This window comes from Lontra canadensis, unplaced genomic scaffold (genome assembly GCF_010015895.1).
Source record: "Lontra canadensis isolate GAN:19392208 unplaced genomic scaffold, GSC_riverotter_1.0 scaffold15, whole genome shotgun sequence".
Taxonomy (NCBI): domain Eukaryota; kingdom Metazoa; phylum Chordata; class Mammalia; order Carnivora; family Mustelidae; genus Lontra; species Lontra canadensis.
This window is the reverse complement of record NW_022631009.1, coordinates 12,664,449-12,692,271: the sequence shown is the minus strand read 5'-3', so window position 1 is coordinate 12,692,271 and position 27,823 is coordinate 12,664,449.

The following is a 27,823-nucleotide window of genomic DNA, read 5'->3' as shown; positions in this document are numbered from 1 at the left end:
AGGGAGAAGAATAGGGTTGAGAATGACCAATTATTCGGGGTTTCTGAATAAGGAGCAAGGAATGAGGGACATTTTAATTTGATTGGATGTTTAAGTTTCAACTTGTATCGTAACCATCTTACCTCAATCAATACCTTTGTTTCTGCTATTGTCATCTTGAGAGAAGTTTTATCCAGTTTTTTCATATCCTAATTTTGGGGAATAAACAAGCCCTACTCCCTCCACAAAAACTTTGATGAAATCTCTTGCCCATTCACCACTCTCTTCACTTTCTTGCATATATTGTTTATCATATTTAGCCCCATTTTATACTGTATAGTCTAATTATTGGGAATATGAATTAATACTTTATCATATGCCATTATGTAGAACATATTTTACTAATTCCTACAGGGTTTCAGTGTCTATTTATTGGTATCGATTTTTATGAAAGAATATTGATTTTCCCTGACCTAAACTTTCCTGTAAGATCTTGTACTTCTTTTCACAACTAAACCTTTAGCAATGGAAACCTGCATTCAACAATAATGTGGCTCCCATTTCTATAGCTCGTTTACTCTATAACCTCTAGAAATTGCTTTAATCCCTCTATTCTGCTAATACTAGTCTCATTGGGGTACATAGTGGCTTCTTAGTTGACAGGGGAAAATGTATATTTCAGTTACTATTTTTCTTGTCAATTCAACATCAGCATCTTGACCACTTTTTGAATCTTGAGTCCTCATGAAATTTTTTGAATCTTCTCTATTGAATTCCAGGAAATTGTCCGTCCCAGCTCAACCCCCACCTCTGACCATTTCTTCTCAGCCTATGAAGATATCAGTATCTAAGAAGATCTTTTTAGATCTTTCACTTCATAGCTGGTATTATGTATTCAAAATATAATTTATGATGAATTAGCTAATAAGCTGGGTTACTATCATATTTAATAGGAAATGTTCTTAAAAATTGAATTATTATAGACCAATGTAACACATCAGATAATATATTCTAAAGGAAAGAAAAGTATTGAGATAAGAGTATAGTTTTATAGAATTGTGGGGAAAACTTTCTGTGGAAAAGTTAAAAGACAAATTTTTTGGTGTTCAGAAATATAATTAAAAAGGACACTTACAGTAGCCAAAAATCATTGCTGGAAAAAAATTTTAAATCCCGTTTTTAGAGAACTCACCTCCATGGAAATTTTCTTTTACTTTCCTATCCTCCTCCAAACACTGCTCTGTAGAACAAATACATTAATAGTGCATCAGTTATTATCATAGGGTGCTGGTAGAAAAAGAGAGTGCCCTTATTCCCACTCCTCTTTTCCTTCAGAAGGAATTTTTCCCCTCTCAATCCTTTTACTCTCTGTTCCTTAGGAAGGACAGAGTGATTTAGACCTTGGTGACTTTTAGAGAAGGACCTAGCAAGTATAGTCCCTTTCTCCCCCTTGAGTCTTTGGAGTCTGCCTGTCTTTAGAGAATCTGCCCTGGCAGATCATGTGGAAGGTGTACTTGTAAAGGTACCAAACTTGCTTCTTATTTGGAATATATAAGTTAGAACATTTGGTTAATTCTACAGACTCAGAATTGGTAAGTCCACTGTTGCCCCATGTTCTGCAAGAGCCCTATTTTGGTCTCCATCTGCTTCATTTTTCTGTTTGTATCAATGAACATTTTGTTAATCTTTTGAATGTCTTATCATTTAGGAGGGGAAAACAAGGAAGTTGTTTAATAGTCTGCTCAAACTCCTGTACTATCTTCCATTTGACTCACTCCTCACTATTTGTGACACCAAAACTATCATTTCACTGACATATTGTTCTACCTGGTAGTAGCTTCAAATTGAAATCTCTATGATTTTCTTAAATTGAAACATATCCACTTTTGGAATGATTTTGTGGTTCCAAAGAAACAAAAGTACAGCCCCATGTGATATATTCACCATATTCAACTCCTAGTGGTAGATTCAGCTAGAATTCTTGTGGTCATGTAATTTTGTTCCTTATTTTTATCATGTAAACAGCAGATAACAAAAAAATTCTATGATGTAACAAAGTAGGAGAAGACTAGAAACAGATGCAAGAGAAATCCTGCTTTCTTCATTGGAAAATTAAATCTTGTCTAATATCATACAGTTCTCATTTCTAGGATTTTCTTAAATCTAACCTGAATGAAAACCAATTCTCTCCAAACTCTAGAATTTTGTTTTTTTTTAAACTGTTTTTGTTAAAAAAAAAAAAACAAAAAACCAACAAACCAATAACTTTGAAATTAGATTCAGAATCCTTTTCCAAAGAAAAACCTTTTCCTTTGGGGTTCTCACTACTACATAATAGTCATAAAGTGCATTTTATAGTATTCACTTGAGGGTGTTAAAATGTTATAGGCTTTTTTATTTATTAATTATTTTTATTAACATATATTATTTGCCCCAGGGGTACAGGTCTGTGAATCATCACGCTTACACACTTCACAGCATCACCATTTCACATACCCTCCCCAATGTCCATAACCCAACCACCCTCTCCATAGACCCCTACCCCCCTGCAGCCCTCAGTTTGTTTCATGAAATTAAGAGTCTCTTATGGTTTGTCTCCCTCCCAATCCCATCTTGTTTCATTTTTTCCTTCCTTATCCCCCAAACCCCTCACTCTGCCTCTCAAATTCCTCATATCAGGGAGATCATATGATAATTGTCTTTCTCTAATTGACTTATTTTGCTCAGCATAATACCCTCTAGTTCCATCCACGTCATTGCAAATGGCAAGATTTCATTTCTTTTGATGGCTGCATAGCATTCCATTGTATATATACCACATAGTCTTTATCCATTCATCTGTCGATGGACATCTAGGTTCTTTCCATAGTTTGGCTGTTGTGGACATTGCTGCTATAAACATTCGGGTGCACATGCCCCTTCAAATCACTACATTTATATCTTTAGGGTAAATACCAGTAGTGCAATTGCTGGGTCATAGGGTAGCTCTATATTCAACTTTTTGAGGAACCTCCATGCTGTTTTCCAGAGTGGCTGCACCAGCTTTCATTCCCACCAACAGTGTAGGAAGGTTCCCCTTTCTCCGCATCCTCTCCAACATCTGTCATTTCCTGGCTTGTTAATTTTAGCCATTCTGACTGGCATGAGGTGGTATCTCATTGTGGTTTTGATTTGTATTTCCCTAACACCGAGTGATGTCGAGCATTTTTTCATGTCTGTTGGCCATCTGGATCGCTTCTTTGCAGAAATGTCTGTTCATGTCCTCTGCCCATTTCTTGATTGAATTATTTGTTCTTTGGGTGTTGAGTTTGATAAGTTCTTTATAGATTTTGGATACTTGCCCTTTATCTCATACATCATTTGCGAATATCTTCTCCCATTCTGTCAGTTGTCTTTTGTTTTGTTGACTGTTTCCTTTGCTGTGCAAAATCTTTTGATCTTGATGAAGTCCCAATAGTTCATTTTGCCCTTGTTTCCCTTGCCTTTGGTGATGTTTCTGGGAGAGGTTGATGTGGCAGATGTCAAAGAGGTTGCTGCCTCTGTTCTCCTCAAGGGTTTTGCTGGATTCCTTTCTCACATTGAGGTCCTTCATCCATTTTGAGTCTATTTTTGTGTGTGGTATAAGGAAATGGCCCAGTTTCATTCTTCTGCATGTGGCTGTCCAATTTTCCCAACACCATTTGTTGAAGAGACTGTCTTTTTTCCATTGAACATTTCCTGCTTTGTCAAAGATTAGTTGACCATAGAGCTGAGGGTCTATTTCTGGGCTCTCTATTCTGCTCCATTGATCTATGTGTCTGTTTTTGTGCCAGTACCATACTGTCTTGAAGATGACAGCTTTGCAATAGAGCTTGATGTCTGGAATTGTGATGCCACCAACTTTGGCTTTCTTTTTCAATATTCCTCTGGCTATTTGAGGTCTTTTCTGGTTTCATATAAATTTTAGGATTATTTGTTCCATTTCTTTAAAAAAATGGATGGGATTTTGATAAGGATTGCATTAAATGTGTACATTGCTTTAGGTGGCATAGACATTTTCACAATATTTGTTCTTCCAATCCATGAGCATGAACTGTTTTTCCATTTTTTTTGTGACTTCCTCAATTCTTTCATGAGTACTTTATAGTTTTCTGAGTACAGATTTATTACCTCTTTGGTTAGGTTTATTCCTAGGTATCTTATTGTTTTGGATGCAATTGTAATTGGGATTGACTCCTTAATTTCTTTTTCTTCTGTATTGCTGTTGGTGTAGAGAAATGCAACTGATTTCTGTGCGTTGATTTTATATCCTGACACTTTACTGAATTCCTATACAAGTGTAGCAGTTTTGGAGTGGAGTCTTTTGGGTTTTCCACATAAAGTCTCATACCATCTGCACAGAGTGAGAGTTTGAGTTCTTCTTTGCCGATTTGGATGCCTTTTATTTGTTTTTGTTGTCTAATTGCTGAGGCTAGGACTTACTAGTACTAGGTTGAAAAGCAGTGCTGATAGTGGACATCCCTGCCGTGTTCCTGACCTTAGCGGGAAAGCTTTCAGTTTTTCTCCATTGAGAATGATATTTGCGGTGGGTTTTTCATAGATGGCTTTGATGATATTGAGGTATGTACCCTCTATCCCTACACTTAGCAGAGTTTTGATCAAGAAAGGATGCTGTACTTTGTCAAATGCGTTCTCAGCATCTATTGAGAGTATCATATGGTTCTTGTTCTTTCTTTTATTAATGTATTGTATCACATTGATTGAGTTGCAGATGTGGAACCAAACTTGCAGCTCAGGAATAAATCCCACTTGGTCATGGAAAATAATCCTTTTAATATACTGTTGGATCCTATTGGCTAGTATTTTGGTGAGAATTTTCGCATCTGTCTTCATCAAAGATATTGGTCTGTAATTGTCTTTTGTGATGGGGTCTTTGTCTGGTTTTGGGATCAAGGTAATTCTGGCCTCATAAAATGAGTTTGTCAGTTTTCTTTCCATTTCTACTTTTGGAACAGTTTCAGGAAAATAGATATTAATTCTTTAAATGTTTGATAGAATTCCCCTGGTAAGCCGTCTGGCCCTGGGCTCTTGTTTGTTGGGAGATTTTTTTTTTTAAGATTTTATTTATTTATTTGACAGAGATTACAAGTAGAGAGAGAGGCAGGCAGAGAGAGAGGAAGGGAAGCAGGCTCCCTGCTGAGCAGACAGCCCAATGCGGAGCTCGATCCCATGACCCTGGGATCATGACCTGAACTGAAGGCAGAGGTTTCAACCCTCTGAGCCACCCAGGCGCCCCTGTTGGGAGATTTTTGATGATTGCTTCAATCTCCTTACTGGTTATGGGTCTGTTCAGGTTTTCTATTTCTCCCTGGTTCAGTTTTGGTAGTTTATAAATCTCTAGGAATGCATCCATTTCTTCCAGATTGTCAAATTTGCTGGTGTATAGTTGCTCATAATATGTTCTTATAATTGTTTGTATTTCTTTGGTGTTGGTTGTCATCTCTCCTCTATCATTCATGATTTTACTAGTTTGGGTCCTTTCTCTTTTCTTTTTGATAAGTCTGGCCAGGGGTTATCAATCTTATTAATTCTTTCAAAGAAACAGCTTCTAGTTTTGTTGATTGTTCTACTGTTCTCTTCATTTCTATTTCATTGATTTCTGCTCTCATCTTTATTATTTCTCTTTTCCCACTGGGTTTAGGCTTTCTTTGCTGTTCTTTCTCCAGCTCCTTTAGGTTAGAGTTAGGTTGTGTACTTGAGACCTTTCTCGTTTCTTGAGAAAGGCTTGTATCGCTATATACTTTCCTCTCAGGAATACCTTTGCTGTGTCCCACAACTGTGATCAGTTGTGTTTTCATTTTCATTTGTTCCCATGAATTTTTTCAATTCTTCTTTAATTTCCATGACCCATTCATTCTTTAGTAGGGTGCTCTTTAGCCTCCATGTATTTGACTTCTTTCGAACTTTCCTCTTGTGATTGAGTTCTAGCTTCAGAGCATTGTGGTCTGAAAATATGAAGGGAATGATCACAATCTTTTGGTACTGGTTGAGACATGATTTGTGACCCAGGATGTGATCTATTCTGGAGAATGTTCCATGTGCACTAGAGAAGAATGTGTATTCTGTTGCTTTGGGATGCAATGTTCTGAATATATCTGTGATGTCCATCTGGTCCAGTGTGTCATGTAAGGCCTTAATTTCCTTGTTGATCTTTTGCTTGGATGATCTGTCCATTTCAGTGAGGGGGGTGTTAAAGTCCCCTACTATTATTGTATTATTGTTGATGTGTTTCTTTGATTTTGTTATTAATTTTATATAGTTGGATTACATAATTTGCTGCTATACATGATATATAATGTTATATAGTCGGTTTATATAGATGGCTCCTCCCATGTTAGGGACATAGATATTTAAAATTGTTAGATCTTCTTGTTGGACAGGCTCTTTGAGTATGATATAGTATCCTTCCTCATTTTTTATTTTAGTCTTTGGCTTAAATTTTGGTCTGATATGAAGATTGCCCCCCCCATCTTTCTTTTGATGTCCATTAGCATGGTAAATTGTTTTCCACCCCCTCACTTTCAATCTGGAGTTGACTTCAGATCTAAAATGAGTTTCTTGTGGACAACATATTGATGGGTTTTGTTTTTTTATCCATTTGATACCTTTTGATTGGGGCATTTAGCCCATTTACATTCAGGGTAACTATTGAAAGATATGAATTTAGTGCCATTGTATTACCTATAAGGTGACTGTTTCTGTATATTGTCTCTGTTTCTTTCTGGTGTACTACTTTTAGGCTCTCTCTTTGCTTAGAGGACCCCTTTCAATATTTCCTGTGGGGCTGGTTTGGTGTTTACAAAATCTTATAATTTTTGTTTGTCCTGAAAGCTTTTATCTCTCCTTGTATTTTCATAGACAGCCTAGCTGGATATAGTATTCTTGGCTGCATAATTTTTCCATTTAGTGCTCTGAATATATCATGCCAGTTCTTTCTGCCAGGTCTCTATGGATAAGTCTGCTGCCAATCAAATATTTCTACCATTGTGTGTTACAGATTCTTGTCCTGAGCAGCTTTCAGGATTTTCTCTTTTCTCTAAGACTAGTAAGTTTTACTGCTAGATGATGGGGTGTGGACCCATTTTTATTGATTTTTCCAGGGTTTCTCTGCCTCCTGCATTTTGATACTTGTTCCCTTTGCCATATTTAGGGAAATTCTCTACTATAATTTGCTCCAACATACCTTCTGCCCCCCTCTCTCTTTCTTCTTCTTCTGGAATCCCAATTATTCTAATATTTTTTCCTCTTATGGTATCACTTATCTCTTGAATTCTCCCCTCATGGTCCAGTAGTTGTTTGTCTCTCTTTTGCTCAGCTTCTTTATTCCCTGTCATTTGGTCTTCTATATCACTAATTCTCTCTTCTTCCTCATTTATCCTAACAGTTGGAGTATCCATTTTTGATTGCACCTCATTAATTCCTTTTTTGATTTCAGCTTGATTAGAATTTGGTTCTTTTATTTCTCCAGAAAGGGATTTTATTTCTCCAGACAGGGTTTCTCTAATATCCTCCATGCCTTTTTTGAGCCCATCTAGCACCTTGAGAATCGTCATTCTGAACTCTAGATTTGACATATTACCAATGTCTGTATTGATTAAGGCCCTAGCTGTTGATACTGCCTCTTGTTCTTTTTTTATGTTTGTGGTGAGATTTTCTGCCTTGTCATTTCATCCAGATAAGAATATATGAATGAGAGAATAAAATACTAAAAGGGTGGCAAAGATCCCAGAAAAATGTACACTAACCAAATCAGAGGAGACCCCAAACCAGGGGGGGAAGAAAGGGGGTAAAAAGAAATTAAAAAAAAAAAATATATATATATATATATATATATATATATATATATATATATATGTGTGTGTGTGTGTGTGTGTGTGTGTGTATATGTATATATATCTATATATATATAGATTAGACTCATGAATAGAACAGAGCCACCCACTTGATTTTGGGTGTACTTTGGTCTCTTAGAAGAAACTACCTCCCAAAATTTTAAAGAAAGAAAAACATATATATACAAAAATAAGGGTAAACATGGTGAAGGGATATAATATGACTGTAAAGATGAAAATTTTAAAAAAAATTCTAAAAAGGGAATTGATTAGATAAGTTGGTTGGAAAAAGAAAGAAGAAAAAAAGGGGGAGAGAGAATATGCTCAGGCTGGAGACTAGAACAAAGCTTTGTGGTAGATTTAGGGTTTGTTTTGATCTGTTAGAAATTATATCCCAAAATTTTTTAGAAAAAATAACCCTATATGTATACAAAAAATAAGGTTAAATACAATGAAGGATAAAATATGACTATAATGATGAATGTTTAAAAGGAATTTTTTAGAAAGGTATTATTAAGATAAACTAGTTAAAAATGTTTAAAGAAGAAAGAGGAAAAGTTAAAAAAAATTAGAATAAGAAAAAAAATAAAATTAAAAAAAATTAACTTTGCAAGACTAAGGGATCATGGGGAGAAAGCCATGAATTCCATGCACTGCTTTCCCCATCTCTGGAGTTCCGCTGTTCTCCTTGATCAGTGAGCTTGGTCTTGGCTGGATGTTCTTACAGATTTTCTGTAGGAGGGGCCCGTTGCTGTGATTCTCAAATATCTTTGCCCAAGGAAGAATTGCACCGCCCTTGCCAGGAGCCGGGCTAAGTAATCTGCTCCAGTTCCCTCTCAGGAGTTTTTGTTCCCTGAACACTTTCCATAGAGCTCTGGAGGACGGGAATGAAAATGGCGGCCTCCCAATCTCTGGCCAGAGGAGTTGAGAGCTCAGGGCCCCATTCTTCAGTGAACCCTTGGAGAAAAGCAGTCAATCACTCCTGTCTCCCTGGTGTCTGGTTGCACTCTGGGCTCACCTGGCCTGTAACTGAGCATTTATGTCTGTGGTGCACAGACCCATTTGGAATCTCCAAACCCAGCAGATTCCTGTCTCCAGAGGAGGAAGGTGAGTCTCCTTGGATCTGCCACTTGTTGGGTCCCTGCTCAAAGAGCTGTGGCTCAACTGTGTTGAGGTTCATGGTTTAAGGTAACCCCAAGCTGAGAGCTCACACCTTGGCTCTGTCTCTGTAGTCAGCTTCCCCACTCCAATACCTGGGAGCTCTGCCACACTCAGACACCCCCAATCTTTCAGTGACCCCGGGGGTCCTGAGACCACACTGTTCCTGCGAGGGCTCCTCCCCCGCTTATCCTCTGGAGCAATGTCCCTCACTGGAGCAAACTTCTGTAAGTTTGGATTTTGTGCTCTATTGCTCCACCACTTGCTGGGAGCCGACACCTACCCCGCAATCTATCTTCCCATCACCTTGGATTCACTTCTCTGTCCATCCTACCTTTAAGAAAGTGGTTGATTTTCTGTTTCTAGAATTGCTGCTCCTCTCTTCGATCACCTGTGGAGTTTGTAGGTGTTTGGAATGGTTTGATAATTATCTAGCTGAACTCCTGCGACCTGTTTATAGACAGTTTCAATCGGCATCTCTAATTTATATGTAAGGGAAGTCTTGAGTCATTCCAGGTTACAGAGAGAATGCCTGGCACAGTTAAAAACTGAAATTCTAAGGTTATAATCCTGAGCCATACAGGTTTAGTCAGCTTAATTTAGCAAAAATTTACTGTGTAACTACCATGTATGAAGCATGATATTAGAAACTGGAGGATTCAAAGATTGCTCAGACCTGGTCCTTGTCTCTGAGATTCTTAATTGTAATGCAAGAGACAGATGAGAATTCATCCAACCAACTGATCCTTCTCTTATGAGGCACCAGAATAACTAGCCTAGGTTTGGGCCAAATTGATTAATGCTAGGTTTGGGTTTCTAAAGTCTGAATCTTAGGCTGGAAGTATCCTGCACTAGGCAGAATTAGTCGACTATCAAAACAACAACAACAAAAACAGTCTCTGTAGAATCCCAAGGTCTATCTCTTTCAGACTTTAGGAATAGAATTTAATCCTCATAAATTAAAATCCAAAGGACCGGGACCAAGTAGAGAATGATAACAAGGCAGAAGGAAAATGAGAAGACCCAAAATCTTTGCAGAGAGCAGGCTGGCCACTCCATGACTCATTTCTGGTGGCTACTGCCCATGTGAATTGGGAGATAAAGGCCTGACTTGGAAGGACACCAGCCAAGCACTAGATCATCATAGTGTAGTGGAAGAGGACAGGGATTTCAGCAAATTATGTAAGTTAGTTGTTATTTTCCTCAAGGTCAGTTCTTAAGACTTAGTGCATAGGGCTTTTCCTAGAATAAGCAAGTTTATACAGAGATGGATTACTTACTTAAAATCAGCAAGAACATTGGGATTTCCATATTCCTTTTGGGCTTCCTACATTTGCTCCCTTGTATGTTATGTGGTTCCCTGTAGATCTGGGAGTGAGTGAGAGCAGCCCCTCTTCAAAGCATTACGAATAAGAAGGGTCCATTGTTCTCCAAAAGGAATACTGGGGTGCTGTTTCAAAATTTAAGAAGAACAGATTTCAGCCTGGCAAAAACAAATGTCTTGCATGAAGAGTCAATTCACAATATCAAATGCAACCAAGGACAATGATTATGAGGAAGAAAGAAGACAAATGTGATGCAAGAAGCAGGCTGTTGTAGAAAAGCTTCACAGCCAGGCAGATTTCAGTCTGAATCCTGTTCCTGCCTCTTAGCAATTTTGTAATTTCTGGCAAGTTGAATCATCTCTCTGAGTCTCAATAGTAAAACCAAAATTATGTTTCATACTTAATAACTTGAATATAGAAGATTAGAATCCCCTCCCCCCAACTCTGGTACATTGGTGGTAGTTATTATTCTTAACAAACCAAAAATAAAAATGAATGGAGAACAAATAAAAATAATAAGTTTATAGCTCTGATGTAAGAAGGGTAATCAAATGAAAGAAAATAGAGAAATCAGATAATAGCTAGAAGATGGCATCATGTTAAAATTATTTTTACCAACCTTCCTCTCCCCACCTCAAGATCGGGCAGATCTGAGACTTGTTTGAAATAGTCAACTAAAGAACAGATTATAGAGAAAGGAGATAAATGAAAAGTCTATTTCTCTTCCAAAAGTAAAGATAAAGACACCTTCATAGGCCATCTCAATTGCTAATTCTATAAAGCTCTCCTTGATGCCTCTTGCTAGGCTCAGTTTCTTCTCCTTCTGGCCCTCAATGTCCTTGACATATCTTACACCATAGCCCTTACCACCCTGTCATGAAAAAGTCAACTTATACATGTCTTTCTATCACGTTGTAAACTTCAACACCAGTATCTACATGCTCAGTGCCAAGCACAGTTCTTAACTTATATTACCTAACTCTCTGAAAGTTATCTGAATGACTGTATGAATAAGCACAAGGAATTGCTTTCCCTTTCTCCTAAAAACAATACTACTGCTACTGACTTTAATCTCTTGGGTGATTTGTTACAGAAAATTAGTGTCTGGCCAATTGTTTATATACTGGGACATATGAAAGACAGTTCTGTCTTATTAAACTTTAAGGTTAAGGTTTCGTCTATAGAATGTATCTGAAAAGCCATTGTCATCCTCCTTGCTGAATTGCAAGTTTACAAATCTTTCTCTTTATTTAACTATGTGCTCCTCCAGGCTAGAAACCAAATCTTATTCATCTTGGTATATAGATCCCAAATTTCACTCACACCCTCAACTCCATAGCAGAAACTTCTCTCAGTACCTGACATTTAGAGAAATTCTGTAAATGTTTGGGTAATTAATAAGTGAGTAAAACCCAGGTAAGTGAGATTTAAACAATGCCTATAGTGGTATTATTTAAATAGACAGTTAAACAGTTGTGCCTCTATTGCAGAGCATTTGTTTATAAAATGATTTAAACACATCATTCACACATCATAAAGCTGACCCCTTTTAATTCCTTTGTTATATTACATTGTGAAACAGTTAGCTGTGATATCCCCACTGAGGGTATTTATGTAGATAACTAAGTTCATTGGGAGAGGAGAACCAATTTTAACTGTTACTTATTTCTTACATTTGTAGCTGAGTTGTCTATGCCAATGCAAAACTACAATCATTGATCTTCTTATTTACTGCATATAGAACATGGAAAAGTATCTGTGGTGAAGAGGAATAACTAAATAAAGGAGGTTAGGGTCCACCTTTGTGATGAAATGTAGTTTAGCATTAAGAAGGAAATCCTTCAAAAAAAAAAAAAAAGAAGAAGAAGAAGAACTCCTTCATTTCCAAAGATTGACTAGGTGTTTAAATTAAGGGCTTTGAAATAATTCCACCCAACAACCTCCTCTAGCATTTTCATTTGATTATGATTTGGATCATTTTCCTTTACTTTAAGCTCTTCCATTGAAATTACTTATTCCAAGATTCTTAAATCAGTGGCAAAAGAATTGTTGGCCAAAGTTATTGCCTCCTTTATACAAATGGTCTTTTCAAGTTATGTGACTTTCATTTAAAAATGGCTCTATGCAGCCATGATGTTTTCAGTTTGCAATTGTGCAAGAGCTATTTGTGATCATTGCCACTGAACCTGGGCTTTTTTTTTTTTCCTCCTTTCTTGTAACTCTTATCTTTTCTCTTTGCTGAGGTGATATGAGAAACAGAAACACGGAGAGGTTTATTTGTAATTGCACATTGGTCTTTTTATTTTCAGTTTAAGGTTGACTCTTTCAAGGACAGATTGGCATGGATCACTGCTTATTGCTTAGAATTTCAGTAGTCATTGGACAGATATTTACAGAGCACTGGCTATGAGTCAGACACTGAAGGTAGCTATATGTTCATATACTCTAGGAGCCATGTCTTATAGAGAAAATATTTAAGCCTATTAACATTTCCAGATCAGTGTGATGAGTCCTGTAATGGTAAGCACAGGGAGCTTCTGAAGCATTGACATCTAATTCCACATTGAAGGGAGTACCCTACTTTCTGGGTGGGTGACACAGTCCTTAGAATAAGAGTAAAAAAAAAAATAAATAAAAGAATAAGAATGAAAGTTATCTAGAGAAGAGAAAGGGGTAATAAAACGGACAAGATGGACAGGACTTTCTGAAGAAGTAGGAGTTTGGGAAACTGTTAAGATATTCTATGTAGCCTATAAGGAGAATACAGAGGAGGAAGTAATGAGATGAGGCTAGTGGGGAAACAGATGATTAGATTATAAGCATTTACCATTTTTTATCTCCAATCTTCTATGAAGCGTGGATACCAAAGGTAATAGTCCTTATTTCCTGGATGAGTGAGAGATGGTGATGGAAAATGAAAGAAGCTAAAGATTGCTTGCTGTACTAAAAGAAGATGGATAGACCCATAGGGAGAGCAAAGGATTTGGGCAATAGAGCTTAGAGTCTCAGGTAGTCTGGATGGAGAAAGAAGCAGGTGGACAAGTTGAGGAGATGACGATGGAGATAAAGGGAAAGGTAGAGACTAAGAGAGAAAGACTTACACACAAATACACACATAGGACAGGGACACTGAGAGACAGCAACTGAGTAAAGTAGAGACACTTAAAGAACACATGTCCATCAGGGAATGAATGGATACAGGAGATGTGATTCACACACAGTGGAAAATTATTCAGCCACGAGAAAGAAGAAAATACTGTCACTTGCAACAGCATGGATGGACCTTCAGGGCATTATGCTAAGTGAGACAGTCAGAAAAAGACAAATATTGTATGATATCACTCATATGTGAAATCTTAAAAAGCTGAACTTATAGAAACAGAGAATAGGTAGTTACCAGGACCTACAGGGTGGAATTGGCAAGATTCTGTCTAAGAGTAGAAACTTGCAACTAGTAGATAAATAAGTGCTGGAGATCTAATGTACAACACAATGATTATAGTCAACAATGCTATATTATAAATGTCAAAGCTGCTAAGAGACTAGGCCTTAACTGTTTTCATCACAAAAAAAAGAAAGGAAGACATGATAAAGGTGTTACCTGATGCTATGATGGGAATCTTACTGTAATATATAGGTATGAAATCAACACTTTAAGCTTATACAATGTTATATGTCAATTATCTCAATTAGAAAAAAAATAAAAGAATGCACAAGACAGGAAGATAGTGAGAACAAACAGAGAGATAGAGATAGACACATTTTAAAAGACAGATATTAAATAGAGCTTATAGAGAGCAAGATATCTAGAGATGAGAATCTTGGGACAAGAGGAGTGCTTATAGAGGTTTTTAAGAAAGTTTCTCTGTTTACTGTTATGTAATACTCTTTGTTTAGTAAAACTACCCTGCTTATGAACTTCTTTAAAATTTGTTTTCATTTTAGGATATATGGACATGTTCAGACCGGCCTTATAGGTGCCGTTATATACTGCAGAGGTGGACAGGGATGGGAGCAGGGAAGGCATGTGTGCCTCATTCCTCCCTGTGATTCCTCCCTGTGATTCATGTGGTCAGAATGTGACTTTTCTCTGTTCTGAACCCAGTATTCTAGCAGAGAGAGCTCTGAGGAATCTGGCTGCATCTCAGGAAGAGCAATTGTACATCACCTTGCCTGGGAAGTCTTACTAGATCTCACAGACCTGGGTGAATGACCTTCTTTTGTGTTTCTACAGCACCCTGATTCACCCTATCATATAGGTAAAAAATAGATGAACTCTAGTTACACAGTCACATGGGACCATGTGTCCTCATTCTCCATACATATTTTTTGAATAGACACCATGAAATTTGGTTTCAGTAGAAACATTGGATTGTGACTTTTTGTAGTGAATGGGTATGTATATGGAGTAAAACAGCCCATTTATTCATGGACATGCTTTTACACAAGTGAGTCCTAGAGAATAGCTCAAATGGAGAGAAACTTCAGAGTTATTCACCTCAACTAGCCAAGTTAGGACAAATTCTATTATTATTATTATTATTATTATTATTATTATTTTTGCTTTTCTAACTTACCAAAGTCTTAAAGGTTCAATGGTTTGCAGGTACCTGCTAATGAATGTTATTATTCCCACATTTCCTAAGAGAAGCAGCTAGGAGATATTAAGACAGTCTGCTCAAGGTAAGAGTATTAGTCAATGGCGAATCAAGGTCTAGATCATAGATTCTCTGTTTAGGTCAAAGTAATTTTCACTCTACAATACTGCTTTCTCACTTCAAGGGAGTTCAGTGACTTGGAAAGAGCTCAGTTCACATACTGAACTCAGTTCACATACTATGCCATCTCTAGATTATCAGGAAGCCAGGTGGAAATTATAGGTGGCTGGAGCCAACTTAATACATTTTTTTGTGATAAACTACAGATTCTCACTCCTACTAATGTTCAAATACCTTGACATTCTTGTTTCTTCCTTAGGTTAGGCACAACTAACTGTGAATAGTGAATTTATAGTGGGACAGGTCAGGTAGAAAGGGTCCAGGACTTGGAAATGGTTTCTCCCACTGTGACAGGTATGTTCTGTGATGGAAACAGATCCATCATCCATCCAGGACAACTCCAGTTCAGCAAGTGGAACATAGATGTCAGTGAGTGAATTATATAGTAATTCACTCTATAAAAGATAGCAGCTAGGGCAGCAGTCTTCCATGTTGGGAATGGGATAGGAGAAGTCTTAATGGAGAAATTGTTTCAACTGGGGGAATAACATTGTAATAAGGAATGTGAAGCAAGAATAGCCAAAGGCAGAGGCCGCACCCTTTATTAGAGGGACAAGATATCCTGGGCCAAAAGGATTGTAGAGAATGAAAACAAAGCAAGAAACGTTTCAGTTCAGAGATTTCTGAGTGCATTAATAGCCTAGGACCTTTGTGAGAAGAACATAAGGGCTGGATAAGCAGGAAGAATAATGATATCAAGTCAAAGAATGGTGAATGGAGATCTGTAAAGCCCATTTACTTTAAAAGTCAGGATTTGTCCTAGAAAATGTGGTTATCTAAGTGTGCAAATCAGGGACAAGATGTAAAGAAAAAGGAGGAGTGCAAAGTCTAGGAAACAGCAGAGGCTTAATACTTGTTTATTGAATAGATAGCAGTACTACTTCGGAGCATCTGACTCAGCTGCTGATGCAGAGATGTGTGACAAGATGGAAAAGTCGCTCTAAAATATTCTTGGTTAAAAACAATATGCTTGCAGCACAAAAACAATAATGTAAAATGTCTGTGAAGATATGAAATATCAGGATAATGCTCAGAATATATCATTCAATTAGGACAATGCTTAAAGAATAAATAAACACTTTCATCACTTGCATTTGCAAAAAAAAAATTGTTTTTATTGCCTTCCTGTTGAATAGAATACTGTGGAGGGAGAAAAACTCACCACATGATACAATATTAAAATAATAAAAAACAACCAAAATTTTCAGACACAGTTTCATTTATTTGGACTAAATGACTCCAAACTTTCCAGTTGGAAGCTCTTTTTAAAAAGAGCCTAGTTATACATTCTTTCAAAAGGCTCCCATCTTCAAAAATAGATTCCATGTATAATCCAATTAATCAGATAGCAGCAAAGGTGTTTACCTAAGATGAACCCATTAGACTTTATTTGCTTAATGCTTAAATCCACCAGGCCATGGTAACTACAAGCTGGATATCCATACACATGTTGGCAATGATCCCTAAGAGTTTAAAAGCATCATAGGCACAAGAGGTCTGAAGGAACTGATAATTATTTTCTGGACTGCAAGCTAAATGCTAGTCTTGCTGGGTCATTCCCATTCCCCACTATAAAGTTAAGGCTGTAGTCTAGTTTAACTACAGCTTTTAGACACAGGAGTGGATATAGGGGAGGACTTTCTTCTACCTCTTCTATTACATAAAATCATTTGAATGGACCCCTGTCTGGCCTTACACTATAACTCCCTGTATTCTACATTATCTCAATGTTCAAAGATGGGAGACTGGACAACAGAAAGAAGTGCATAATAGAGAATTTATGAGACATGTTGTGGTCACATCCTATCTTTTGGATAAGTTTTAAGGGCATCAGGGTTTCGAAGACCCAGTGGCTTAAAAACAACAACCAATTCAATAGAATACTACCTACCCACTTCATTACATTTACCACATTACACAGCATTATAAATAATTCAGCACAAGTGGCACTTCTAGTGCAAATGAACTTAGGCCATTTTATAGCATTAACTTCATGATTTTGTTCACATTTACTTTCTAATACAATCTTGGCTCATCTATAATGGGTTTCTTAGGTCATCCATTTAAAATAGCCAGGTTTATTTTGCACTCACACAGAAATAATTGCTCTTTCTCAAATTGATAGTTGTAAAGAGAGGTCTAATTTCCCAATAGGGATTGATTTTTCTTTTTCTTTTTGTTTCTTTTTTTTTTTTTTTTTTTGGTGCAGTAAAGAGGATCTCTGTTTTTCAAGGCAGCCAGTGCCACAGTAGTCTAGATTAAAAACAGATTTGTGTCCTGGAATGCTGAGTATATGCCCTAACTGTGTGACAATTCTACTTTTTTTGACTAGGCAAACAAAACTGACCAATCTCTCAGGGTGCAGAGATAATAAATTAACACAATATTGTTAAGTATTTTTGGTCGATTGAGTATTAGAGTAAAATGATATACTTTTCCTTTATGATATTTGATGATGAATGTGGATTAAATGATGGAATTTTCTCAGCTAGAGGCATTATTAGTTGTTCCTTCTGAAGGAGGGTTTTCTTTTTCTTTTCTTCCTCTGTTCTTTTTATTCCCCAAGGTTAAAGATGCAGTCACCTTAGATTTTCTAAAGAAAACTGTCCTGCTGAGAAGGTAGTTTCAGGCAACCATGTTCTGTAAAGAGGACACGTTGTTGACCCTGCAGCATATGTCGCAATGCCCAAGGTGATGAGACTCAATAGGGCAACTGACCCAAGGTTAGCCTATCCATAGCATGAACAGCATCCCATGATGTGATATTACCCAAAAGTTCAAAAGCTCTGTTCCAAAAAAGATGAAAGGTTATTAGTTGAACCCACTGAATTACTTTTCTTACGAAGTTGCACTGAAAAGAATAAACCAGAGGGTATCAGGAAAAGAAATAGACAGACAGAGAATAAGACATATGCAGAGAATAGCTGAATGAGTTGAAAAGTATATATTTGGACTGAATATCCATGGGCTTTTGCTGCTAGAGCTGCCCAAGATTCTGCATGACTCTTTCATTCCAACCTCCATAAACTCTATCTTGGTTTCCTGCCCTTTCTGATACCTGGCTCTTCATCTTGCTTTGCTTCTGGGAAGATAATTTGTATAAATAGGGGCTTGTATAAATAGAGGCTCTATACAATAAATGCCTTTTCCATAACATAAATTTGAGTTAGTATCTTTCCTAATGACGATGACAATAATAAAAGCAGAAGTAAATAGAGACTGTGAGCAGAGAAGTTCTGAAAAATCTGTTTTAAACTGGAGTCACTTTCTGCTCTCCTAACAAGGAGAATAAATGGTGCTCTGACATTTTAAACTTCCACAGCATTCATCTCAGCATTAACAGACTTAGGGACTCTCATTATGTAGTTCTGATATCTTGAATTTTAGCTTACCCCCCTGCAAGGAATACAAAGCTCAGACTGGGTTCAATCTTTGATAAAGGGGAGTGTATGCTGGTTGTTTCCACATTTGCTCTCAGATTATTCCCCTGCCTTTCTCTTTTTTTCTATATGTAATAGAAAACTACATTTCCCAGACTTGTTTGCCAACTAGCTTTAGGTAGATTGGAGGACAAAAGGAAGGAGGAAGCTAGAGTAGTTCTCCTTTTCTTGTTTAGCTATGGTTAGAGCACCAACATCTTCCTCAATTGCTTTAACTGCCACCAGACAGGTCTACCCTGTGTGATAGAGACTCCTGGCAGGACAGGCAAGCTTTCTGTGCTTCCAGATTTCACTAGATGACCCTCAGATTGTGGGCTCTAGGAAGATGACCCCTTCCCTTCTCTCCAATACTAGGGGCACAGAAGCTTCTTCCTGTTGCTCCTCTCTTTCTCATTTATTTATTCCCTATTTGACTTTATATCTCTTCTCTTACCAGTGTAACCAGTTTCCTGTCCTAGGTCAGTCATTTAACTGAGCATCCATTTCCATATCCGTAAAATGGAAAAAATAAGACACACTTCAAAATGTTCTTGAAAGAATCATATATGTTCCAAAGTGGCCTCAAACAAATCTCAAGAGGCTAAGTGGGCTGATTAAACACTAAAAGATCCAGGCTCCTGAGGTAGAGTCTAAGCTGTTAATACACTGAAGTTAATTCTTCAGTCCTAGGAACTGATCCCAGGCTAATCCAGAAACTACAGTTTAAAAACAGTGGGTATGATGAAATTAAGCCATTTTGCAGAAAGGAAGCATAAGCTGATCCTCAGGGGGGCGGTATGTATAAGTAACTAGATACTTCCTATCAGAGTAACTCTGGATATATGACCTAGTACATTACCAGATTTATGAGTTTTCAGGGATGTCAAAGGAAAAAAGCTAACTAGCTTTTTCAACATGGCAGAAAATTTGACTACCACACCAGTTTAGACAAGGAACTGTGCTGCCCACTTGCTGACCAACAAGCTATGGCTGAGGTAGTGGGTATGACTCATGCTGTATTAAGGAGGCAGCTCCTATGGAACCATTTGGAAAGAGTGAGGATGACAACCAGTTCCTAGAGAAGGGATGCTGGAACAGGAAATCCCATAGGCGTTCATTAAAAAGTATGCATGAGGTAAACAAAAGAATCTACAGGAATAAAAATAAGTACCTGGCTAGTGTAGTATAACAAACTGGAAAAAAAAGAGGATGCCTTCCTTACTTTCACACAGCATAATACCCTCCAGTTTCATCCAGATTGATGCAAATGGTAAGTATCCATCCTTTTTGATAGCTGAATAATATTCCACTGTAGATGTATACCACATTTTCTTTATCCATTCATCTGTCAGTGGACATCTGGGGTCTTTCCATAGTTTGGCTATTGTGGACATTGCTGATATGAACACTGGGGTGCAGGTGACCCTTCAGATCACTACATTTGTATCTTTGGGGTAAATGCTTAGTAGTGCAATTTCTGGGTTGTAGACTAGCTCTATTTTAACTTCTTAAGGAACCTCCACTGTATTCCAGAGTAGCTATACCAGTTTTCATTCCCACCAACAGTGTAAGAGGGTTCCCCTTTCTCTACATCCTTGACAACATTTGTTGTTTCCTGTCTTGTTAATTTTAACCATTATGACTGGTGTGAGGTGGTATTTCATTGTGATTTTTATTTGTATTTTCCTGATACCAAGTGACGTGGAGCATTTTTTCCTCTGTCTGTTGGTCATTTGTATGGCTTCTTTGGAGAAATGTCTGTTCATGTTTTCTGCCTATTTCTTGATTGGATTATTTGGTTTTTGGGTGTTGAGTTCTTTATAGATCTTGGATAGTAGCCCTTTATCTGATATGTCATTTGTAAATGTCTTCTCCCATTCCTTGGGTTACCTTTTAGTTTGTTGACTATTTCCTTTGCTGTGCAGAAGGTTTTGTCTTGATGAAGTCTCAATAGTTCATTTTTGCTTTTGTTTCTCTTGCCTTTGGAGACATGTCTAGCAAGAAGCTGTTGTGGCCAAGGTCAAATAGGTTGCTGCCTGTGTTCTTCTCTAGGATTTTGATGGATTTTGATGGAACACTACATCTGAAACTAATGATGTACTATAAGTTGGCTAACTTAATTTAAATTTTAAAAAAGAAAGGGAAAAAGATGATGTTGTAGAAGAGAGATAATTTTCAGTGAATGGCAGATACAGAAAAAGAGGCATAGTCAAAGACAATTAGAAGGTTTAAAATCTGAGTAATGGAAGGAAAAATTTGTTTATACACTGATGTAGTACATATGACATGCCGGCAAATATTTTAAGTACTTTATATACATTAACTGATTTAATTCTTTTTTTTCTGATTTAATTCTTATAAAAACCCACTGTGGTAAGGAAAAAGAGGCACACACAGGTTAAGCAACTTGTTCAAGACTACACAGTTAGTAGGTGGCAGAGTAGGGCTTCATATCTACCAAGCATGTTATAGAGCAACAAAATGACAGAGGTAGTACTGACATACACCAAACTATCCAGGGGCTGAGACACAGTCTCTGATGATTGCTGCCATAGAAGATGGCATGTGCTGTGATGAACACTGGGTGTTATACTTAACTAATGAACACTGCATCAAGAACTAATTATGTACTATACAGTGACTAACTGAACATAATGATAATAATTTAAAAAGGAACAAACATCTCTTCATGACTCATTCATCTTGAATGGGTTACATGTCCATTCCTGAATGGGTCATTGTAACCATGGTGTTAGGCTATGTATATAGTTTTTAGCTAATATATATTTGAGTTGGGACAATCCTACCTAAGCAACAGGACTGATAAGGGATAAGAAGGAATTCCCCAAAAATAAAAATGTGGTTGTCATTGCAAGAATACAGGGAAATGGAGGTTGGTGACAAAAATAACAAATGAATACCACAAAAAAGGAAACAAAGCAGAGGATTTGACTCTTAGAAGGGACAATGAAGCTGTTGAATCAGGAAAGAGGAGAAAAGAGACCACAGGATAGACAAGAAAACAAATAAAAGTATGATTTGGGGTCTTGCTCAATTAGTTGGGGAGATTTCAGCAGGGACTAAGATTCTCCACTGTCATTACTGGTACCAGGATGGAAAAACCCTGATCTATCACAATTGTGTGGCCCCATTTTTACCCTTATGTTGTTGACTTAGAGGAAATAAAAGTTGACCTTGAAGCTGAACTCCCATACCTCTCAGGTTGAAACATCTTTTTTCTCCTGACAATAGTGCTGTATTTAAGTGTATTTATTTAAATCCTTGCTTCCTTTCATCCTCATTTTGAAAAGAAAACCAAGAAGTGGGATTTTCAAAGATACTTTAACCTTGTATTTTTATTTTTCAACTTTAAAAAGGCAACTCTTTTAGCAAAGTGATTTTGTCAAGGTTAAACAAAGGTAACGTAAAAAAAGACCTCTGTCTATTTAACTTTCTCCTAATTTTTGCCCCTCATCTCTATTCTCTGAGGTTGGTTGTGGTCGATCTTAGTTTAGCCTCAGCATAGTCTCCTCTTAGATAAAGGGTGTTAAAGCCAAGATCTGAACCTTGAGAGGAGAAGAAATATATAATATGTAAACACTAGGGTGCTGTGGCTCATATGTTTCTCAAAAATATGTAGTTTTACAAAAGGAGCTTTTCATTCATCATAAGTAAAAAAGGAAGAAAAGTTACCTGTGGACTTAATTAGAAATACCAAGTAATTTTTGATGAGTCACTCTTTCTAGCTAATAAGAAATAAGAACTTCAGAGATCATGGAAGTTTCTCCCTGCTACATTAAAACAAAGATTTGTAGATTATTGGTAAGTGGTATATAATTTATTGGTTGTGCAGTGCTTAAACTGGAAAGGAACCACTTACTGAATTTTGTCATTTCTATAATAATCTGGTTATGATAAAGAAAATAGAAAATTATAGTCTGAGAAGATTCATATCCCATAGATACTTTTTAATAGTTTCATTCATTTCCCCTTTATATACATAATTTCTAAAAGTAGCATTCCTACATGTCATTCATCTTTGAAATAAACAGGGCAGAGTATACCCCTCCTTTGACTCCTCCTGAGCCCTCCCCCCAGATTTCAGCATATGTACATTCTCCTCTTTAAAGAAAGAAATTGCATGTTGAGTACCTCTTCCCATAATACTAAGAAGCAAAGCAACACTGTCATCTGCTTCATTTTATGGACACTAGTGATTTTCCCATAGAGGAATAACTGTTGATTAAATATTTTCCATGCTCCTTCCACATTTCCTGGTTCTACATCTCTTGTTTCCCTGACTTAAAGCAAAAATATTGCTTGGTTAAGACACCACGCTCTATTTCAAATCAGTTTGCTACCAACATTTGGTTATTAGGATATCATTTAAAAGGCAGTCTACCCAGTATTTGAATATTACTCACATGACCAAAATGAACCAGGACACCTTCTCAGTTTATTAATTTAATAAATGCCTTTTAAAATATCTCTTTACAATTGTCCTGCTTTTCGAAATATAACATCTAAGCTGATATGTAGTTATGGTTTGATAAATGTATCAAAGCATGTACAAATACATTAAAGCATATTTATGTTATCTGCAATATTTATCTGCATATTTATGTTATGTGCATCTTTACATTTACCGGCTGGAACAATTATATCTGCCAATTGCTGTATTGACAGTAGTCACTGGCGGATCTTATTAGAGCAACCATACTGTTTCAAAACATATCATAGTAAAACAAACAATAGCATCAACTCCCACCACTGCTACTACTACAACTATTGGTAATTCTCTATCTACTAGTTTTATGAGGTAAGCCTGATGGCCAAGTTTATTCCCATCGTAAATGAAGAACCTGAGGCTGAGCACATTTTAATCACTTATTCAAGGTCAAAGGACATACCCAAGGCAAAAGCAAGGATAGAAACCAGGTTTTGGGGGTGCCTGGGTGGCTCAGTGACCTCATGACCTCTGCCTTTGGCTCAGGTCATGGTCTCGGCACCCTGGGGTTGAGCCCTGCATCGGGCTCTCTGCTCAGCAGGGAGCCTGCTTCCCTCTCTCTCTCTGCCTGCCTCTCTGCCTACTTGTGATCTATCTCTCTGTGTCAAATAAATAAATAAAATCTTTTAAAAAAAGAAACCAGGTTTTCTAGACTGCAGGAATATATATTTTGGTATCCAGTATATATTGTATGTTGATACCTGATATATAAGAAACTTTACATAGGTATTTTAAAAATCTACCAGGAGACTTTGGGATCCTGATTCTAACAAATTATGGAAGAGAAAATAAAAAAGAAAACTTGCCTCATCAAAGTAAAATCAATAAACACATTTATACAAAAATACCACATTAAAATTGTTTTTGCATCAATCCTGAGAATCCAAACTTCTTTCTTGGTCACTATGGCTGGCTTTCCTCATCCTCCAAAACTTTGTGATTTTACTTGGTGCTAAAACACTGCAGAAGCATATTTGGTTATCAGTCAATAGTCTGCCATAGTTGAACTGCTATTACAATGTTAATCTAGTTTACATTGCCAGGTCTGGAACTCTGTTGTTTATGTATTATACTTAGGTACAGAGCTTATATATATATATATATATATATATATATATATAACCTGGGAATCTTGGTGCCTACAATCCTGGCTCCTTAGACACATTATGCAACCATTCCTTTCCAAAGTCTTGCCACCTTCTGAGGTTGCTGCCACAGAGCATATGTGCATATCACTTAGAGGGCTCACATTACTCATTCCCTTTTCAGGCTGTTTCAGCTTATCAAATGCATCATCTCTCCTTCCTTCTCAGACTTCCTAAACCTCAAAATATCATTTCTTCTCTGCTTCCCACCTTGCCAAAATCTCTAGAGGCTGGAGCTAGAAAAGATTGATATTCTGCTTGAGGAGAGTGGCTGTAGGGAGGATACATACATGTTATCCTGCCAAGAATTTTACTATAAAAAGTAATCATCATTGGTCTTTTTAGTTACTTTAAAAAGCTACTGAGCCCCATTGCTTTCATCTTCTATTCTGGCCTGAAAGAAATTTTGGCTTGTGACATTTGTATTGGCCATGGGAAAGGGTAGAAGGAAATCATCCATCTTCTAATTCTTGGTAGTAAGAGGAAATTCCTTGTGACTCTGGGCAGACTCTTATTTGAAGCAATAATATATTAGTTTTATTTTTCTAATTTTAATAAGATTCCATATAAGGTTTTTCAAAAGCAGAGGAAAATACACCCACTTGTATGCTTTTCTGTTATCACTTTATCATTGATATGCCCAAAGCAGGAAGTGCTGCTTTTCTCTAAAATGAAAGAACGGAGCATTCTCCAGAAGAAGTGAGCAGTCCCATCTTCCTTTCTCATATCTATTTTTCTTGCACTCAGAAAATTGCTGACATTAGAATTAAAAACAAGATGTTAACTCTGAATTTGGATGAGTTACTTGGTCTGTCATCAAAAGTCCTTTCTTTGCTCCATGACAAAATATACCTTAGTTTCATTCCAGTTGAAGTTCTTCTATGAACAAATGGCCAACAACTATAGTCATTCTGGTACTGTGTTCAACATTTACTGGGTCACAAACACTATCTGCTTATGGAATGGTTTACCCTGAAAGGTCGTCAGGAAAAAAAGGAGTATCTTAATTCAGTTTAATCCAGTAGCAGGCATTGTAGAGCACAATATAGGAGAGCTTTAGGTCATTAATAGGATTCTGATTCTGAGTCATCCACATGCTGCAGTGCTGTGTGGTTATGGCTGATTCTTAATGCACCCTATGATATCACTTCCTCATTTTAAAAACAAATAAAGATCATAGTGATTTATTTTGATACTTTAAGCTTGATTCCCTTTACTTACTTTCTCAACATCCCACAAGACCTTTAATAAAACTGGTTCATCTTCCAGGCACAGATTAAGAATCCTTGAAAATAGTTATATCCAACAAAAAGTACAACTGTTCTATACTTTTGTGGAAAATCTAGATACAGGAATATTTGAAAGATGGATGAGTCCAGTAGTTTATGAGATGTTACCAGGAAACTCTCATCCTGTGTTCACTCTAGTTTTAAGATCCAGCAAAATAGGCGAAAACAATACTTGAGGAATAAATGCATTTTAGGTTAAAGGAACAAGAGGGAAAAATGAAATCAAATAAAATATTCAAAATGTAATTGACTTATAAACCTTTAAGCTCATTTTAGGCTTCAAAATCCTCCCAAGATCTGAATCAAAGTCCCAGCTAATGACCAATAGTGTTTGTTAATAATAAAGAAGAACACTGGAGAAATTAGGAGAATATCATACCTGTGCTTATGATGTTTTTAAAGTGAGTGTACAGTTGGAATAATAAGATAAAACATTTCATTAATCTTGTCAGAGGTGTTTTGAGCCAGGAAAGAACCCTGGGACCTGATAGGGTTCTATAAAAGCCTTGGTTGAATATGATTGCAAAAAATATGACCTGTATTATTAGCAAACACAGATCGTGGCTGTTCTCACTCTCTGAAGTATTTTCTTTTACATTTGTCTAGGAGTTATCCAATTATTTGTAAAAGGCACCTACAACTGGCCTTAGGGCAGAGCTAAAGGTTAAACATTAGCTCAGGGTCACACAATATCTTGGTTTCCTGGCCATCATGAAAATAGGGTTCCCACTCTGCTCCACTGACCTCTGTGCTGTACCACTTTGTTGTCAAGCTGAGAAGGTCCTCATGGGCCAAAAACAATCATCCTGTTTCTGTTTGTGGTTGGATGGAAGATGTTCACATGGCTAATGATCCTTGTGATCCAAAGAAAGGCAGGTGAAGGACAAGGTTAATGCAATATTGAAGTGTTAAGAGGCTTTTCACAACTCAGAAACTCTCTTAGCTGAGCTGGTTCCCCTGAAATGTTGAGTCCTGTTTTCCGTGGCATGGTGCAGCTGATGTTGTCACTCTGTGGTCAGGAGCAGGAAAGCTGGTGGGGTGGAGAGAGATTAGTGGTCTGAAAATATGTAATTGGTATCGCATAGCAGCAGGGAGTTGACAGCCCTCAGGGACCACAAACAGGAGAGGACCACAGCTCGACTGAATTAAAACAAACTGTGATTTTGAAAAAGAGTAGGAGAGAAACATCATTGAGTATTTAAAATTTTGGTAAATTATAGATAAATTCTGTATTGCCCACCATATAAGGTAAAGTGTTACATGAGATAATATATGTAAGAAAGTTAATATAATGCCAGGATCATAGTTATTAATCAATTATAAACCTGGTAGTTTTTATTATTATTATGCATGGGGAGAGCAGGTCAGTGTAGCTTAATCTTAGAAGCAGTATTATTTCATTGGAATTTTCCTCCTTTTGCACTAGAGAATTTTGATCCTCGATTCATATCCTGTACCTGACATTGTGGATGGAAAAACTCCAGTCATGAATTTGGAGAGGGGAGGCACTCTGCTACGGCAGTTGCCATCCAACTGACTGTGGTTAGTTTGTATAATTGAAGCCAAGCAAAGCTAAGGCAATGCGGGTACATGGATCCTTCTGTTAGACTAAATAAAGAACAATGAGACCATTTTTATGGGGGAGGAGAAAAAAATGTTTTTAGCAGTAGGGAATGACTTGAGTCTAGGAACCTTAGGCTGTATCTAAATGTTACCAAATATTGAGAAGAAACTGCACAAAACTTATTCACCTAGATGTTTCCAGAAATCCAGTGTTTGATTTCATTGTAGATGAAAACAGGGGAAGATTAGATTTTTTTTTTTTCTGGCATTTTGAGACACAGTCTCAGCATGTTTTTGGTTGGCTTATAGGTCTCTTTATTTAGATATATGTCATGTCTTCATCTGGGACCAGCATAGCTGCTTTCTGGGATGCCAGTCCAATGTTAGAGCCACTCTTTAACCTATAAAATACTGTTTGTTTTGTGAAAGTTTGCACAGGAATGGAGCACAGTTTGATGTCTGGTTCATTGGAATGAGCCAGCCAAGTTTGGTATCTTGGTAGTTTTAAGTCAAAGGATTAAAATTTATAAAGGAATGACATTTAACTTTCTTTCCTATACCTCAAATCTAGCTCAAAGAGATCAATCAAGTTCCTTCTGAAATTCAAAAAATTTAAGTCAGTTCAAATCTGTAATAGTGTCATCTTGAGCATCTGAGAGTTTTAGCAAGAACAGTTCTTTGCTCAGGACAAGATGATAGAGAATGAGCAGAATAGAGATAGGTTTAATATAACACTTTACACAAAGCAGATGTTCCAAATGTTGGCTGTTGAGTGAGTGAACTGAAATA